The 18,200-nt window shown below is 38.1% G+C and overlaps 1 pseudogene across 1 annotated transcript; it reads right to left on the bottom strand.

Moving 5' to 3' along the window:
• Positions 1 to 469: 469 nt before the first annotated feature.
• LOC309628770 (tetratricopeptide repeat protein 8 pseudogene) lies at positions 470 to 18,137 on the bottom strand (annotated as a pseudogene). The gene has a single exon. The product of its transcript is annotated as a tetratricopeptide repeat protein 8 pseudogene (transcript).
• Positions 18,138 to 18,200: the final 63 nt, after the last annotated feature.

Genomic DNA, 18,200 nt, shown 5'->3' with positions numbered 1-18,200 from the left:
TCTCTTTCTGACTTACTTCATTCTGTATGACAGACTCTAGGTCCAGCCACTTCACTGCAAATAACTCAATTTCATTTCTTTTTATGGCTGAGTAATAGTCCACTGTATATATGTGCCACATCTTCTTTATCCATTTATCTGTCAATGGACACTTAGGTTGCTTCCATGTCCTGGCTATTTTAAATAGAGCTGCAATGAACATTTTGGTATATGACTCTTTTTGAATTATTGTCTTCTCAGTGCATATGCCCAGTAATGGGATTGCTGGGTCGTATGGTAGTTCTATTTTCAGTTTTTTAAGGAACCTCCCTACTGTTCTCCATAGTGGCTGTATGAATTTTCATTCCCACCAAAAGCACAAGACGATTCCCTTTTCTCCACACCCTCTCCAGCATTTACTGTTTGTACATTTTTTGATGATGGCCATTCTGACTGTTATGAGGTGATACCTCATTGTAGTTTGGTGTGGTTTTTTTTGTTGTTTTATACACATTTATTTTAAAGCATAATATATAAGAAAAAGTAGAGTGTTTCACAAAGCACTTGATAAAAAATAGCTTTAAGTACAATTTTTTATCTCTAAAGTCTCTACCAAGGATAAGTATATACACTTTTAGTCATAAACGTGCAATTTTAAAGGCAGATTTCAGACCTTTTAAGCTACATGATAGCTAATGGTCAGATAAAGGACATTAAAAATGTGAATTTATAAAAATTTGAGGAAATTCATGAAAATGTTCTGTAAACTTTATAAACAAACATCTACCATATAATGTGGTAGATTTCATAATCTGCTTACAAATGCTTAAATACTTTCTTTTATAACATTATCTTATAAAGTTATTATTATAAAGTTTTAAATATTCTGGTTTAATTTCCCTTATGTCACCTTCACTAATATCAAGCACAGGTTTGTACTACACATATATATACACTACTGTTTCCCTTGCATAATGTCCCTCCATAAGAATATCTTTAGTCTGAGGAAAAACCGGAGCATAGCCAAATGCCACTTTAACTGCTTAATTAAGTGTTAAGTGCCCAGGTGATCGGGAAATGCTGCTTCAGACTTCTGAGCAGCAATGTAGCTCCTCTGTAGATCTCCCATCTTATCAGATACTGTTGCAAAATTAAAATGCGGCTCATACATGTGGGGTGCTAAGGATGAAGCAGCTTGCAACTGTGCAGTGCTCTTGCATGTTTGACATGGCCCTTCCACATCTCCAGCACGGCCAGGTTGTTGTAGGTCTCTGCATGTTTATTGCTGTTAACCAGACCCAGCCTGAAGCACTGATGGGCCAGATTCGTATCTCCTATTCCCACAGCTACATGTCCCAAGATGTGCCAGACCTCAGCTACCTCCTCTTCATTTTCAGCCAGGGAAAGGGCACGTTCAAATGAGGTCAGAGTCATATCATACTGCTGGGCATAGAAGCAACAGATCCCCAGGTTGTTGAAAAGCTGGGAGTTATAAACACCCATCTGCAGGAATCGCCTGTAAAACCGGAGAGCTACTTCTGGTTGATCAGAATAAAAATGGTTGCTTCCAATGCATGCAGTGGCTTCCACCTGAGTGTTGTCCTGTTTCAAAACCTCTTTGTGGTATTCAGTGGTTGATGAAATATTGTTCATTTCCTCATAGATCCTGGCAATTCCACAAAGTAGGGTTTCTTCTCCAGGAAACTTATCTAAGCCTTGTTTGAAAAGATTTAAAGCAGTCACAGGTTGATCCAATGAGATGTAAACTTTTGCCAAGTAGAGAAATGTATCTACCATTTCCTGCTGCTTCAGGGCTGATTTAAATTGTTTTTCTGCTTCAAGATACATTCCTAACCTGTAGTAACATTCTCCAATCTGCACTTTCCACCACCAGTCCTTGTACTGAGAATGCTCTGTGGAAAGGGCAGCCAAATCCACAGCAGTCTTAACGTCATTTTCATGATGAAAGATATACTCAAACAAAGCCTTTGCCAATTTAGGTTTCTGGGCATACTTTCTTAAATTCAGTCTAGATAAATTTATAAAAGGTCCATCAGGACTTGTAAGCATGGAAGCCATTACCAGCCTAAAAAATCTTCCAGATGAGCTGGCGATAGGGTAAGCTGTGTAGGCAGTTCTGGGTGTTCTAATGGCCTGTTCCATAGTGCTTGGCCTTCCACTTTGTACGCTGGGTCTAAGGAAACCTGTGATGGGTATTCCAGCTTGAGTGATTGGCCTGACAGCTGGACTAGGCCCTCCTGTCTGGTTACTTCCAGGGAGTTTCAGAGATGTTCCAGGACGTGGAACTTGAGCATTTTTGTTCAGTATCATTCCTGCAATTCCTTCCTGATCTATGTCAATTTCTTCTATGTACACCCCTTCATTTAGTGCTCGTGCTTTTAAAATCCGGGCTGCCAGCTTTGTAACTTTGTACAAATTACTTTACCATGTGCCTCAGTGTGCTCAATCTGGTCATAAGGGGACTTCTCCAGCATCTGCATGCACAAATCTGCACAGAGCTGGAACTTCCTGTGCCTAAAATAGCTCCAGGCCAGGAGCAACGGCTCCATCTCCAAGCCCATGGCGGCCGGGAACCAGCCGCGAAAGACCGGGGCCCAGCCCAGGGAGGGCAAGGGGCGAGGAGCAGCTCTTTGTAGTTTTGATTTGCATTTCTCTAATGATTAGTGATGTTGAGCATCCTTTCATGTGCTTGTTGGCAATCTGTATATCTTCTTTGGAGAAATGTCTATTTAGGTCTTTGGCCCATTTTTGGATTGGGTTGTTTGTTTTTTTTGATACTGAGCTGAATGAACAGCTTGTAAATTTTGGAGATTAATCCTTTGTCAGTTGCTTCATTTGCAAATATTTTCTCCCATTCTGAGGGTTGTCTCTTCGTCTTGTTTATGGTTTCCTTTGCTGTGCAAAAGCTTTTAAGTTTCATTAGGTCCCATTTGTTTATATTTGTTTTTATTTCCATTTCTCTAGGAGGTGGGTCAAAAAGGATCTTGCTGTGATTTATGTCATAGAGTGTTCTGCTTATGTTTTCCTCTAAGAGTTTTATAGTGTCTGGCCTTACACTTAGGTCTTTACTCCATTTTGAGTTTATTTTTGTGTATGGTGTTAGGGAGTGTTCTAATTTCATTCTTTTACATGTAGCTGTCCAGTTTTCCAAGCACCACTTATTGAAGAGGCTGTCCTTTCTCCATTGTATATTCTTGCCTCCTTTATCAAAATTAAGGTGACCATATGTGTGTGGGTTTATCTCTGGGCTGTCTATCCTGTTCCATTGATCTATAGTTCTGTTTCTGTGCCAGTACCATACTGTCTTGATTACTGTACTTTGTAGTATACTCTGAAGTCCGGGAGCTTGATTCCTCCAGCTCCATTTTTCTTTCTCAAGATTGCTTTGGCTGTTCAGGGTCTTTTGTGTTTCCATACAAATTGTGAAATTTTTTGTTCTAGTTCTGCGAAAAATGCCATTTGTGGTTTGATAGGGATTGCATTGAATCTGTAGATCGCTTTGGGGAGTATAATGATTTTCACAATGTTGATTTTTCCAATCCAAGAACATGATATATCTCTCCATCTGTTTGTATCATCTTTAATTTCTTTCATCAGTGTCTTATAGTTTTCTTCAACACAGGTCTTTTGTCTCCTTAGGTAGGTTTATTCCTAGGTATTTTATTGTTTTTGCTGCAGTGGTAAATGGAAGTGTTTCCTTAATTTCTCTTTCAGATTTTTCGTCGTTAGTGTATAGGAATGCAAGAGACTTCTGTGCATTAATTTTGTATCCTGATACTTTACCAAATTCATTGATTAGCTCTAGTAGTTTTCTGGTAGCATCTTTAGGATTCTCTATGTATACTATCATGTCATCTGCAAACAGTGACAGTTTTACTTCTTTTCCAACTTGGATTCCTTTTATTTCTTTTTCTTCTCTGATTGCTGTGGCTAAAACTTCCAAAACTATGTTGAGTAATACTGGGAAAAGTAGACACCCTTGTCTTGTTCCTGATCCTAGAGGAAATGGTTTCAGTTTTTCACCATTGAGAACGATGTTGGCTGTGGGTTTGTCATATATGGCCTCTTTTATGTGGAGGTAAGTTCCCTCTATGCCTACTTTCTGGAGGGTTTTTATCATAAATGGGTGTTGATCTTTGTCAGAAGCTTTTTCTGCATTTATTGAGATAATCATATGGTTTTTCTCCTTCAATTTGTTAATATGGTGTATCACATTGATTGATTTCCATATATTGAAGAATCCTTGCATTGCTGGGATAAACCCCTTGATCATGCTGTATGGTCCTTTTAATGTGCTGTTGCATTCTGTTTGCTAGTATTTTCAGTTCCTATTTAAAAAGAAGAAAGGTATAAAAATCTATGTTTCAGAGATTTGTTCAAGATGGCGGAGTAGAAGGATGTGTGCTCACTCCCTCTTGTGAGAGCACTGGAATCACAACTAACTGCTGAACAATCATCGACAAGAAGACGCTGGAACTCACCAAAAATGATACCCCACATCCAAAGACAAAGGAGAAGTTGCAATGAGATGGAAGGAGGGGTGCAATCACAATAATATCAAATCCCACAACCACTGGGTGGGTGACTCACAAACTGGAGAACACTTATACCACAGAAGTACACCCACAGGAGTGAAAGTTCTGAGCCCCAATTCAGGTTTCCCAACCTGGGGGTCCGGCAACAGGAGTAGGAATTCCTAGAGAATCAGACTTTGAAGGTTAGCGGGATTTGATTGCAGGACTTCAACAGGACTGGGGGAAACAGAGAGTCCACTCTTGGAGGGCACACACAAAGTAGTGTGCGCATCAGGACCTGGGGGAAGAAACAGTAACTCCATAGGAGACTGAACCAGACCTCCCTGCTAGTGTTGGAGGGTCTCCTGCAGAGGCAGGGGGTGGCTGTGGCTCACCACGGGAACAAGGACACTGGCAGCAGAAGTTCAGGGAAGTACTCCTTGGCATAAGCCCTCCCAGAGTCTGCCATCAGCCCCACCAAAGAGCCAGGCAGGCTTCAGTGCTGGATCACCTCAGGTCAAACAACCAACAGGGAGAGAACCCAGCCCCACCCTTCAGCAAACAAGCGGATTAAAGTTTTACTGAGCTCTGCCCACCAGAGCAACACCCAGCTCTACCCATCACCAGTCCCTCCCATCAGGAAGCTTGAACAAGCCTCTTAGATAGCCTCATCCACCAGAGGGCAGACAGCAGAAGCAAGAAGAACTACAATTCTGCAGCCTGTGGAATGAAAACCACATTCACAGAAAGATAGACAAAATGAAAAGTCAGAGGACTATGAACCAGATGAAGGAACAAGATAAAACCCCAGAAAAACAACTAAAAGAAGTGAAGATAGGCAACCTTCCAGAAAAAGAATTCAGAATAATGATAGTGAAGATGATCCAGGACCTTGGAAAAAGAATGGAAGCAAAGATCAAGGAGATGCAAGAAATGTTTAACAAAGAGCTAGAAGAATTAAAGAACAAACAGAGATGAACTACACAATAACTGAAATGAAAAACACACTAGAAGGAAATAATAGCAGAATAACTGAGGCAGAAGAACAGATAAGTGACCTGGAAGACAGAATGGTGGAATTCACTGCCATGGAACAGAATAAAGAAAAAAGAATGAAAAGAGATGAAGACAGCCTAAGAGACCTCCGGGACAACATTAAGTGCAACAACATTCGCATTATAAGGGTCCCAGAAGGAGAAGACAGAGAGAAAGGACCCGAGAAAATGTTTGAATATTTGAAAATATCTGAATCAATTGAATATTGATTATAGGCGAAAACCTCCCTAACATGGGAAAGGAAATAGCCACCCAAGTCCAGGAAGTGCAGTGAGTCCCAGGAAGGATAAACCCAAGGAGAAGCATGCCGAGACATACAGTAATCAAATTAACAAAAATTAAAGACAAAGAAAAATTATTGAATGCAACAAGGGAAAAATGACACATAACATACAAGGGAACTCCCATAAGGTTAACAGCTGAATTCTCAGCAGAAACTCTACAAGCCAGAAGTGAGTGGCGTGGTATATTTAAAGTGATGAAAGTGAAGAACCTACAACCAAGATTACTCTAGCCGGCTAGGATCTCATTCAGATTCGACAGAGAAATCAAAAGCTTTACAGACAAGCAAAAGCTAAGAGAATTCAGCACCACTAAACCAGCTCTACAACAAATGCTAAAGGAACTTCTCTAAGTGGGAAACACAAGAGAAGAAAAGGACCAACACAAACAAACCCACAACAATTAAGAAAATGGTCATAGGAATATATATACTGATAATTACCTTAAATGTGAATAGATTAAATGCTCCAACCAAAAGACATAGGCTTGCTGAATGGATACAAAAACAAGACCCATATATATGCTGTCTACAAGAGACCCACTTCGCACCTAAGGACACATACAGACTGAAAGTGAGGGGATGGAAAAAGATAGTCCATGCAAATGGAAATCAAAAGAAAGCTGGAGTAGCTATACTCATATCAGATAAAATAGACTTTAAAATAAAGAATGTTACAAGAGACAAGGAAGGACACTACATAATGATCCAGGGATCAATCCAAGAAGAAGATATAACAATTATAAATATATATACACCCAACATAGGAGCACCTCAATACATAAGGCAACTGCTAACAGCTATAAACGAGGAAATAAACAGTAACATAATAATAGTGGGGGACATTAACACCTCATTTACACCAATGGACAAATCATCCAGACAGAAAAGTAAAGAAACACAAGCTTTAAATGACACAATAGACCATAGATTTAATTGATATTTATACGACATTCCATCCAAAAACAACAGAATACACTTTCTACTCAAGTGCATATGGAACATTCTCCAGGATAGATCACATCTTAGGTCAGAAATCAAGCCTTGGTAAATTTAAGAAAATTGAAATCATATCAAGCATCTTTTCTGACTACAAGGCTATGAGATTAGAAATCAATTACAGGGGAATAAAAGGAAAACACAAACACATGGAGGATAAACAATACATTACTAAATAACCAAGAGATCACTGAAGAAATCAAAGAGGAAATCAGAAAATACCTACAGACAAATTACAATGAAAAGATGACAATCCAAAACCTATGGGATGCAGCAAAAGCAGTTCTAAGAGGGAAGGTTATGGCAATAAATTCCTACCTCAAGAAACAAGAAAAACCTCAAATAAGCAATCTAACCTTACACCTAAAGGAACTAGAGAAAGAAGAACAAACAAAACCCAAAGTTAGTAGAAGGAAAGAAATCATAAAGATCAGAGGAGAAATAAATGAAATAGAAACAAAGAAAATAATAGCAAAGATCAATAAAACTAAAAACTGGTTCTTTGAGAAGATAAACAAAGTTGATAAACCTTTAGCCAGACTCATCAAGAAAAAGAAGGAGAGGACTCAAATAAATAAAATTAGAAATGAAAAAGGAGACGTTACAATGGACATTGCAGAAATACAAAGCATCATAAGAGATTACTATAAGCAACTCTATGCCAGTAAAATGGACAACCTGGAAGAAATGGACAAATTCTTAGAAAGGTATAACCTTCCAGACTGAACCAGGAAGAAATAGAAAATATGAACAGATCAATCACAAGGAATGAAATTGAAACTGTGATTAAAAATCTTACAACAAACTAAAGTCCAAGACCAGGTGGCTTCACGGGTGAATTCTATCAGACATTTAGAGAAGAGCTAACCCCCATCCTTCTCAAACTCTTCCAAAAAATTGCAGAAGGAGGAACACTCCCAAACTCATTCAATGAGGCCACCATCACCCTGATACCAAAACCAGAGAGAGATACTACAAAAAAAGAAAATTACAGACCCATATCACTGATGAACATAGATGCAAAAATCCTCAACAAACTACTAGCAAACAGAATCCAACAGCACATTAAAAGGATCATACACCATGATCAAGTGGGATTTAACCCAAGGATGAAAGGATTCTTCAATATACGCAAATCAATCAGTGTGATACACCATATTAACAAATTAAAAAATAAAAACCATATGATTATCTCAATAGACGGAGAAAAAGCTTTTGACAAAATTCAACACCCATTTATGATAAACACTCTCCAGAAAGTGGGCATAGAGGGAACCTACCTCAAAATAATAAAGGCCATATACGACAAACCCACAGCAAACATCATTCTCAATGGTGAAAAACTGAAAGCATTTCCTCTAAGATCAGGAACGAGACAAGGATGTCCACTCTCACCACTATTATTCAACATAGTTTTGGAAGTCTTAGCCATGGCAATCAGAGAAGAAAAAGAAATAAAAGGAATCCAAATTGGAAAAGAGGAAGTAAAACTGTCACTGTTTGCATATGACATGATACTATACATAGGGAATCCTAAAGATGCTACCAGAAAACTACTAGAGGTAATCAATGAATTTGGTAGAGTTGCAAGATACAAAATTAATGCACAGAAATTTCTTGCATTCCTATACACTTACAATGAAAAATCAGAAAGAGAAATTAAGGAAACAATCCCATTCACCATCGCAACAAAAAAGACTAAAATACCTAGGAATAAACCTACCTAAGGAGGTAAAAGACCTGTACTCAAAAAACTATAAGAGACTGATGAAAGAAATCAAAGATGACACAAACAGATGGAGAGATATACCATGTTCTTGGGTTGGAAGAATCAATATTGTGAAAATGACTATACTACCCAAAGCAATCTACAGATTCAATGAAATCCCTATCAAATTACCAGTGGCATTTTTTACAGAAGTAGGACAAAAAATCTTACAATTTGTGTGGAGACACAAAAAACCCCGAATAGCCAAAGCAGTCTTGAGGAAAAAAAAACAGAGCTGGAGGAATCAGACTCCCTGACTTCTGACTATACCACAAAGCCACAGTAATCAAGACAATATGGTACTGGCACAGTAACAGAAATATAGATTAATGGAACAAGATACAAAGCCCAGAGATAAGCCAACACACCTATGGTCAATTAATCTATGACAAAGGAGGCAAGGATTTACAATGGAGAAAAGACAGTCTCTTCATTAAGTGGTACTGGGAAAACTGCACAGCTACATGTAGAAGAATGAAATTAGAACACTCCCTAACACCATACACAAAAATAAACTCAAAATGGATTAAAAACCTAAATGTAAGACTGGACACTATAAAACTCTTTGAGGAAAACATAGGAAGAACACTCTTTGACATTAATCACAGCAAGATCTTTTTTGACGGACCTCCTAATGTAATGGAAATAAAAACAAAAATAAACAAATGGGACCTAATGAAACTTAAAAGCTTTTGCACAACAAAGGAAACTATAAACAAAACGAAAAGACAACCCTCAGAATGGGAGAAAATATGTGCAAATGAAGCAATGGACAAAGGATTAATCTCCAAAATATATAAACAACTCATGCAGCTCAATATTAAAAAACCAAACAATCCAATCAAAAAATGGGCAGAAGACCTAAATAGACATCTCGCCAAAGAAGACATACAGATGGCCAAGAAGCACATGAAAAGCTGTTCAACATCACTAATTATTAGAGAAATGCAAATCAAAACTACAATGAGATATTACCTCACACCAGTTAGAATGGCCATCATCAGAAAATCTACAAACAACAAATGCTGGAGAGGGTATGGAGAAAAGGGAACCCTCTTGCACTGTTGGTGGGAATGTAAATTGATACAGCCACTATGGAGAACAGTATGGAGGTTCCTTAAGAAACTAAAAATGGAATTACCATATAACCCAGCAATCCCACTACAGGGGATATACCCAGAGAAAACCATAATTCAAAAAGATACATGCACTCCAATGTTCATTGCAGCACCATTTACAATAGCCAGGTCATGGAAGCAACCTAAATGCCCATCAACAGACGAATGGATAAAGAAGATGTGGTACATATATACAATGGAGTATTAGTCAAAAAAAGAAACGAAATTGGGTCATTTATAGAGATGTGGATGGACCTAGAGTCTGTCATACAGAGTGAAGCAAGTCAGAAAGAGAAAAACAAATATCGTATATTAACGCATATATGTGGAATCTAGAAAAATGGTACAGAAGAACCGGTTTGCAAGGCAGAAATAGAGACATAGAGGTAGAAAACAAACGTATGGACACCAAGGGGGGAACGTGAGGGGTGGTGGTGGGGGGGGTGAATTGGGAGATTTGGATTGACATATATACACTAATATGTATAAAATAGATAACTAATACGAACCTGCTGTATAAAAAATAAATAAAATAAAATTTAAAAATTTTTTTTAAAAATCTGTTTCCACCTTAAGAAGCTAGTTTAAAGAAAAAGAAAGAGAAAATAAAATTCAAAGTATCTAGAAGAGGGCTTCCCTGGTGGCGCAGTGGTTGAGAGTCTGCCTGCCAGTGCGGGGGACACGGGTTTGAGCCCTGGTCTGGGAAGATCCCACATGCCACGGAGCAACTAAGCCCATGAGCCACAACTACTGAGCCTGCGCATCTGGAGCCTGCGCTCCGCAACAAGAGAGGCTGCGACAGTGAGAGGCCCGCGCACCGCAATGAAGAGTGGCCCCTGCTCGCCACAGCTGGAGAAAGCCCTCGCGCAGAAATGAAGACCCAACACAGCCAAAAATAAATAAATAAATAAATAAATAAATAAATAAATAAATAAAAGTATCTAGAAGAAAAGAAGTAAAAATAAGAACAGAAAACAAAGCAGAAAATGCAGAACAATAGAAAAAATTAACAAGGTCAAGAGTTTCTTTAAAGATTAATAAAATTGATAAATCTCTAGCAAGAGAAGTTAAGAAAAAGAAAGAAGATAAAATCTTCAAACATTAGAAAAGAAAGAAGGTTCATTACTACAGATCCTATAGATATTAAAAATAACAAGTTGGGTTTTTTAAAATAAATTTATTTATTTATTTATAGTTATTTTTGGCTGCATTGGGTCTTCGTTGCCGTGCACAGGCTTTCTCTAGTTGTGGCGAGTGGGTGATACTCTTCATTGCGGTGCACAGGCTTCTCATTGCGGTGGCTTCTCTTGCTGTGGAGTACAGGCTCTAGGTGCGCAGGCTCAGCAGTTGTGGCACACGGGATTAGTTGCTCCACGGCATGTGGGATCTTCCCAGACCAGGGCTCGAACCCGTGTCCCCTGCATTGGCAGGCGGATTCTCAACCACTGCGCCACCAGGGAAGTCCAACAAGGTGTTATTTTGAACAACATTTTGCCAATATGTATAACAACTTACATGAAATACACACATTTCTTGAAAAACATGTGTAGTGTACATGCCTGACATTAAGTTTTTAATTGTAATGTTAAGTGCCTGACGTTAAGTTTTGATTGCTGAGGCATCCATTTCAAAGATATCCATCTCAAATAAACATATTGCCAGCTGTATGACAGAGCAAAACAAGTAGATAAGGAACTAGGCTACTCCTACTGATGAAGTTCCCCTTTTATAAAGCCCTAGGTAGCCTAGATAACTGACCACTTTAGTGACTCCTGCAGTTCCCTAATTCCCACTCTTATGCTTTAAATTCACCAATAAAGAGTGAACTCACAAAGCCCTAGACACCTTACTCTCAGACCCTAACAGAGGCAGAGCTCCAGGCTTCCTCTCTCTTTCTTTTTCTCCAAGACCTTGCTGTGTGGCCCTCAGGCATGTTGTGTACCCGCCAGGATCTGTGAGTAATAAATCTTATTCTTAAAAGTTCCCTGATCATTTCTTGCTGAAGTGCATCCTGCAGTCATAATAAGAACGATAAGGGCCAGCCCAGCCACAGCATTGGCCCAGCCACAATACTGGTGAGGGTGAGGGGAGGGTTCTGTAGGGCTGGGTGAGTGCCTCAGGCACTCCCAGCCAAGAACATCACCATTAATAGGCTGGAAGGACACAACGACATAACTTATCAAAACTGACAAGACAAGGGAATTCATTGGTAGTCCAGTGGTTAGGACTCTGCCCTTCCACTATAGGGGGCATGTGTTTGAACCCTGGTTGGGGAATTAAGATCCCACACACCATGCAGTATGGCCAAAAAATAAAAGAGAAATTTTTTAAAAAGTAAAATACTTTTAAACAAATGACAAAACAAATAGAAAATCTGAACAGCCTTATATCTGGGATTTTTTTTAATATCAAATTTTAAATTTAAAAACTGCTAGGGCCCAATAGCTTTGATGGTAAATTCTATCAACCATTTAATAAGGAGATAATGCCAATTCTACAAAAATTCTTCCAAAAACTAGAGGAGGGAAGGAACAGTTTCCAAGTCATCACATGAAGACAGCATAATTCTAATAAAATAAAACAAGCACTATTTAAGGAGATAAAATTACAGACCAACTTCCCTCAAGAATACAGATTTTTTAAAAAATAATAATGATGATGTTGACCTTTTCTGAGCCTCCTGACTTGAATCAACTAAAGCTTGGACTCTGTCAACCACCCAAGCCCCTTCATGAATATGCATGTTCCCTTAGCTTAAAACTTCCCCAGTTTTGCTGTTCAGGGAGACACTGCTTTGGGAAAGATCCCCAGTGTTCTCCTTACTTGCTACAAGTAGTAATAAATCCTCCCTTTGAAACCGAGTAGGACCCTGTGGGGCTCCTGGACGTGGAAGCCTTTCTGTGTCCCCTGATTGTTGTTTGTAGGGAATAAGCTTCACCCTCCATGACCTTCCCTGAGTTCCAAAGGGCAGGTTCAAACATTTGCTAATCAGGGAAGGGTGGGGATGCAGAGACAAGGCAGGAGCAGTCAAAAAACAATAGTGCAGCCTTGAGGCAGTGTCCTGGTTCCACTTCAAGGGATACACATAACAATATCTTTGAGGTCTTCTGCAGAACTAAACCCCCCCAAAAATGGACAATGTTAACTACTTGATGAACATTCTTCATTCCAGAGAGAACGTCACAGTTTGATAACCTTGAGAACCACAGAAGCTCATCAGGAAACCACCTAAGGACACATAAAAGGAGTGCAGGCCCTGCACACACCCTGATCCTTATTGGCAACCCCGCCCTTGAACCATTGCTATAAAATTCCTCACCAAATCCCCCTGGGTTGGGACACACAGTTTTGAGGGCATGAGTCCGCTGTTTCCGCCTTTGCCTGGCAAAACAATAAAGCTATTCTTTTCTACTTCACCCAAAACTCTGTCTCCGAGATTCAATTCAGCACCAGTGCACAGAGGCACTGGCATCACTTTCTTCCTATCTTTGGCTTCGTTGTGTTTTTTGGCTTGACACCCTCCAAGAGATAAACCAGTTTTCTGGTAACAGTTGCAGAGTTGATCCAAAGCCTCAGTTGTATTTTTATATATACTAGCAATGAACAACTGGAAAATAATTTTTTCAATCACAAAGTACTAAGAGAAATTTAACAAAAGCTATGGGAGACTGCCACCCATAAAAACTTCAAAATATTGCCAAGAGAAATTAAAGAAGATCAGTCCTAAAGAGATGGAAGGATATACCATACCATGTTCACATATTAGAAGACTCAATGTTGTTAAAATATCAGTTCTCTTCAAATTGATCTATTGATTCAGTGCAATTCCAATAAAAATTCTGGCATACTTCTTTGTAGGAATTGACAGTATGACACGAAAACTTACATAGATATGCAAAGGACTTAGAATATCTAAAATAATCTTGAAAAAAAGTCAGTATTGGAGGACTTACTCTACATAAGACTCACTTTAAAAATACAGTAATCATCTGGCACAAAAACAGACATATAGATCAATGGAACAGAATACGGAGCCCAGAAATAAACCCACTTACAGTCAAGTAATCTACAACAAAGGAGGCAAGAATATACAATGGAGAAAAGACAGTCTCTTCAATAAATGGTTCTGGGAAAATCAGGCAGCTACATGTAAAAACATGAAATTAGAACATTCTCTAACACCATATACAAAAGTAAGCTCAATATGGATTAAAGACCTAAATGTAAGACCGGAAACCATAAAACTCCTAGAGGAAAACATAGGCAGAACACTCTATGGCATAAATTGTAGTAGTATTTTTTTGGATCTATCTCCTAAAGCAAAGGAAATAAAAGCAAAAATAAACAAATGGGACCTAACTAAACTTAAAAGCTTTTGTACAGCAAAGGAAGCTATAAACAAAACAAAAAAACAGCCTACAGAATGGAAGAAAATATTTGCAAATGATGTGACTCACAAGGGATTAATTTCCAAAATATACAAGCAGCTTATACAGCTCAATATCAAAAAAAAAAACCCAATCAAAAAATGGGCAGAAGATCTAAATAGACAGTTCTCCAAAGAAGACATACAGATGGCCAAAAAGCACATGAAAATATGCTCAGCATCACTAATTATTAGAGAAATGCAAATCAGAACTACAATGAGGAATCACCTCACAGTGGTCAGAATGGCCATCATCAAAGAGTCTACAAATAACAAATGTAGAAGAGGGTGTGGAGAAAAGGGTACCCTTGTATACTGTTGGTGAGAATGTAAATTGATGTTACCACTATTAAAAACAGTATGGAGATTCCTTTAAAAACTAAAAACAGAGCTGCCGTATGATCCAGCAATCCCACTCCTGGGCATATATCCAGGAAAGAGTAAAACTCTAATTTGAAAAGATACATGCACACCAATGTCATAACAGTACTATTTACAATAGCCAAGACATGGAAGCAACCTAAGTGTCCATCGACAAATGAATGGATAAAGAAGATGTGAGATATATATATACATATATATATATATATATATATATATATACAATGGAATACTACTCAGCCATAAAATAGGATGAAATAATGTCATTTTGCAGCAACATGGTTGGACCTAGAGATCTTCATACTAAGTGAAGTAAGTCAGACAGAGAAAGACAAATATCATATGATATCACTTATATGTAGAATCTAAAAAAATGATACAAATGAACTTATTTACAAAACAGAAATAGGTTCACAGACATAGAAAACAAATTTATGGTTAGCAAAAAGGAAAGGGAAGGAAGGGATAAATTAGGAACTAGGGATTAACAGATACTCACTACTATAAATAAAATAGATAACCAACAAGGATCTACTGTATAGCACAGGGAACTATATTCAATACCTTGTAATAACCTATAATGGAAAAGAATCTGAAAAAGAATATATATATGTATATATATATATATATATATATATGTGTGTGTGTGTGTGTGTGTGTGTATTATGTGTGTGTGTGTATAACTGTATCACTTTCCTGTATACCTGAAACATTGTAAATCAACTATATTTCAATTTTTAAAAAGACAGTTCACAAAAGAAGATATAGGCATGGCAATAAGCATATGAAAAAGTGTTTAACTTCATTAGTCATCAGGGAAATGCAAATTAAAACCCCAATGATTACCACTATATACCCACTAGAATGGATAAAATGAAAAAGACTCACAATACCAAATATTATCAAGGACATAGAGCAACCAGAACTCTCATATATTACAGGTGTATGTGTAACACAGAAAACTGGCAGTTTCTCAAAATGTTAAACATACATTCACCCTATGACTCAGCAGTTTCATTCCTAGGTATTTATCCAAGAGATATGAAAACTAGGTCCACAAAAACACTTGTACAAGACTGTTTAGAGCAGTTTTATTAATTATAGCCAAAAACTGAAAACAGTTCAGATGTCCAACAGGAAAGTATATAAACAAAATATGATATATTCATACAACAGCATGCTACTCAGTCACAAGAAGGAATAAACTACTAATACACACAACAACAAGAAAGAATCCCAAAAACGCTATGATAAATGAAAAGAAGCTAGACACACACACACCAAAAAAACACATAGTATATGCTTCTGTTTATATGAATTTCTACAACAGGCAAACCTAATCTATGGTGATAGAAAGCAGAACAGTAGTCGCTTCTGGGAGTAAGGGTGGACTGAGAAGGGACATAAGGCATTTTCCCGGGGTAATGAAAATACTCTCTATCTTGACAGGGTTGTGGGTTACATAGGTAAATGCGTTTGTCAAATTCTATTGAACTGTATGCTTAATATCAGCGAATTTCATGATATGAAAGTCATACTTCAAACTAAGCTTTGATGTTAGAAGTCAGTGTAGTGGTTGACTTTGGGGAGGACTAAGGAATATTTGCTGGAAAGGGGACATGAGGAGGGCTTATGGTTACTGGTAAAGCTACCAGGATGTGTTTACTTTGTGATAACATTCATCTATATATATTTTTTTATTGAAGTATAGTTGATTTATAATGTTTCAGGTGCACAGCAAAGTGATTCAGTTATGTATATGTGTATGTATGTGTGTATATATATATATATATATATAAATTCTTTTTCAGATTCTTTTCCACTATAGATTATTACAAGATACTGAATATAGTTCCCTGTGCTATACAGTAGGTTCTTGTTGTTATTCTATTTTATATATAATAGTGTGTATCTATTAATCCCGTCTATATACTCCTTTTGTGCATCTTCTGTATGATTGTTATACTACAATAAAGTCTCAACGAAAGCCTCAGCCAACCATGGGAAATTCTGACGCTAGGATTGTCCCACATTGGGGTGAGAGGGTGTTTACAGTACAGGCCTTTACACTCAATTATGGGCTGCCCCGGGAAGGCAGCATGCTTGGGGGAGAAGTGACCCTTCAGATGAGGCATTTACCTCAGAGTGGGCTGACATCTGAGGAGTGTTTGCTGCCAGCACTTCCAGCTGACAAGCTGATAAGAATTCACTCCCAAAGTGGGGGAATTTGAGCAACTCATCACAATGTCCACTATACATTTTGTTCCTGGATCTCCTACATGAACTGTTTCAATCAATTATAGAATGAAAACAAAAAGAAAAAAAACAGAAACAGTGCATTAAGAGAGTCCCTCAATATTCTGGAAATGTAGTCTGTAGCTCATGAAAAACATTCCCATCAGAAAAAAAAAAAAAAAATCTGACTACTGAGTTTTAGGACATTTATTTCAAGAAGGGGTTTTGCCTATTTCTGTCAAAAATTATGTGTGTCTATGACTCAAACTTCCTCTAACCCTTTTCACTTTTATGCATTCATATTCTCTCAAATCATTTATTCAACAGCAAAATCTATAAATCTAGTTTAATCCCAACAGAAGTTCCATTATGGCTTTCTTTTATGAAACTTCACAAACTAACCTCAAAGTGTTTATGGAAGAGTAAATTTGCAAAAATAACTTTTAAAAACTTTAAGATATATAAATGGTGTGGAAAAGCATGCCTTACAACGTATCAAAGCATAATATAATGTTACAAAACCCAAAGAAGTGTGGCCCTGGCACCAATATAGGCAAATAGATCAGTGGACCAAAGTAGCAATTCCCAATCAGACTCATGCATATATGAAGTTGCACTATAATAAGTAGTAAAATTAAGGAATATGCCATAAATGTTGTTGGGACAATTGCTCTGGCAAATGCATTTTTGTCCAATCTTATCCAAAAAATTCAGAAAGAGTTCACATTCACTTAGAATAGATAACAGTAGTTTTTAACCAAGTACATTTGCCTGGGCCACCTGGGCATCCCTCAGAACATAAGAAAGTGGGAGATAAATTCTACAAATATTCAGGGAGCTGTCATATCAATTAAATTTTTAGGGGCTTAGTAGTCTAGAGCATGCTGGACATTTCCTCCGAAGTAAAGGATCGATTATTTGACTTTGTATCTCTCATCAAGAAGTACAACACAAAACCAGCTTCTTTGAGTTCTGAAAGAACATTCCATACCTGGGACATTACCCATTTTCTATGGAGTCCAAAGCAGGAAAGAGAAAGCAAGCAGGCCCAGGCTGTGGTGCAAGGGGCCCTGCTTCTTGAATCATATGACCAGTAGTCACTATTGCACTGGAGGTGTAAGGCATGGGAAAAGTTGTGTGAACTTTGTGACAGCACTAGCGAGAGAGCAAGGCCCTACCCCCTGCAGTGGAGAATTGTACATCTTACAAACAACAAATTCTGCTGTTCTACTGAACTATGGTAGAGATGGAGAGCTTGTTCCTGGAACATCAAGAGCACCACTGGCCAGAACTGCCGATCATAAGCTGTCAGACCCACAAAATCATAATAAGGCCTGAGGGCCCAGCAGCAGGCCATCATGAGATGCAAGTGGAATATCTGAGATTGAGCATGAACAGGGCCTGAGGGTTCAAGCAAGCTCCA

This window comes from Balaenoptera borealis, assembly GCF_965194805.1.
Source record: "Balaenoptera borealis genome assembly, chromosome: 5".
Lineage (NCBI taxonomy): Eukaryota > Metazoa > Chordata > Mammalia > Artiodactyla > Balaenopteridae > Balaenoptera > Balaenoptera borealis.
The sequence above is the reverse complement of the archived record's forward strand: the minus strand, read 5'-3'. Positions and strand labels throughout refer to the sequence as shown.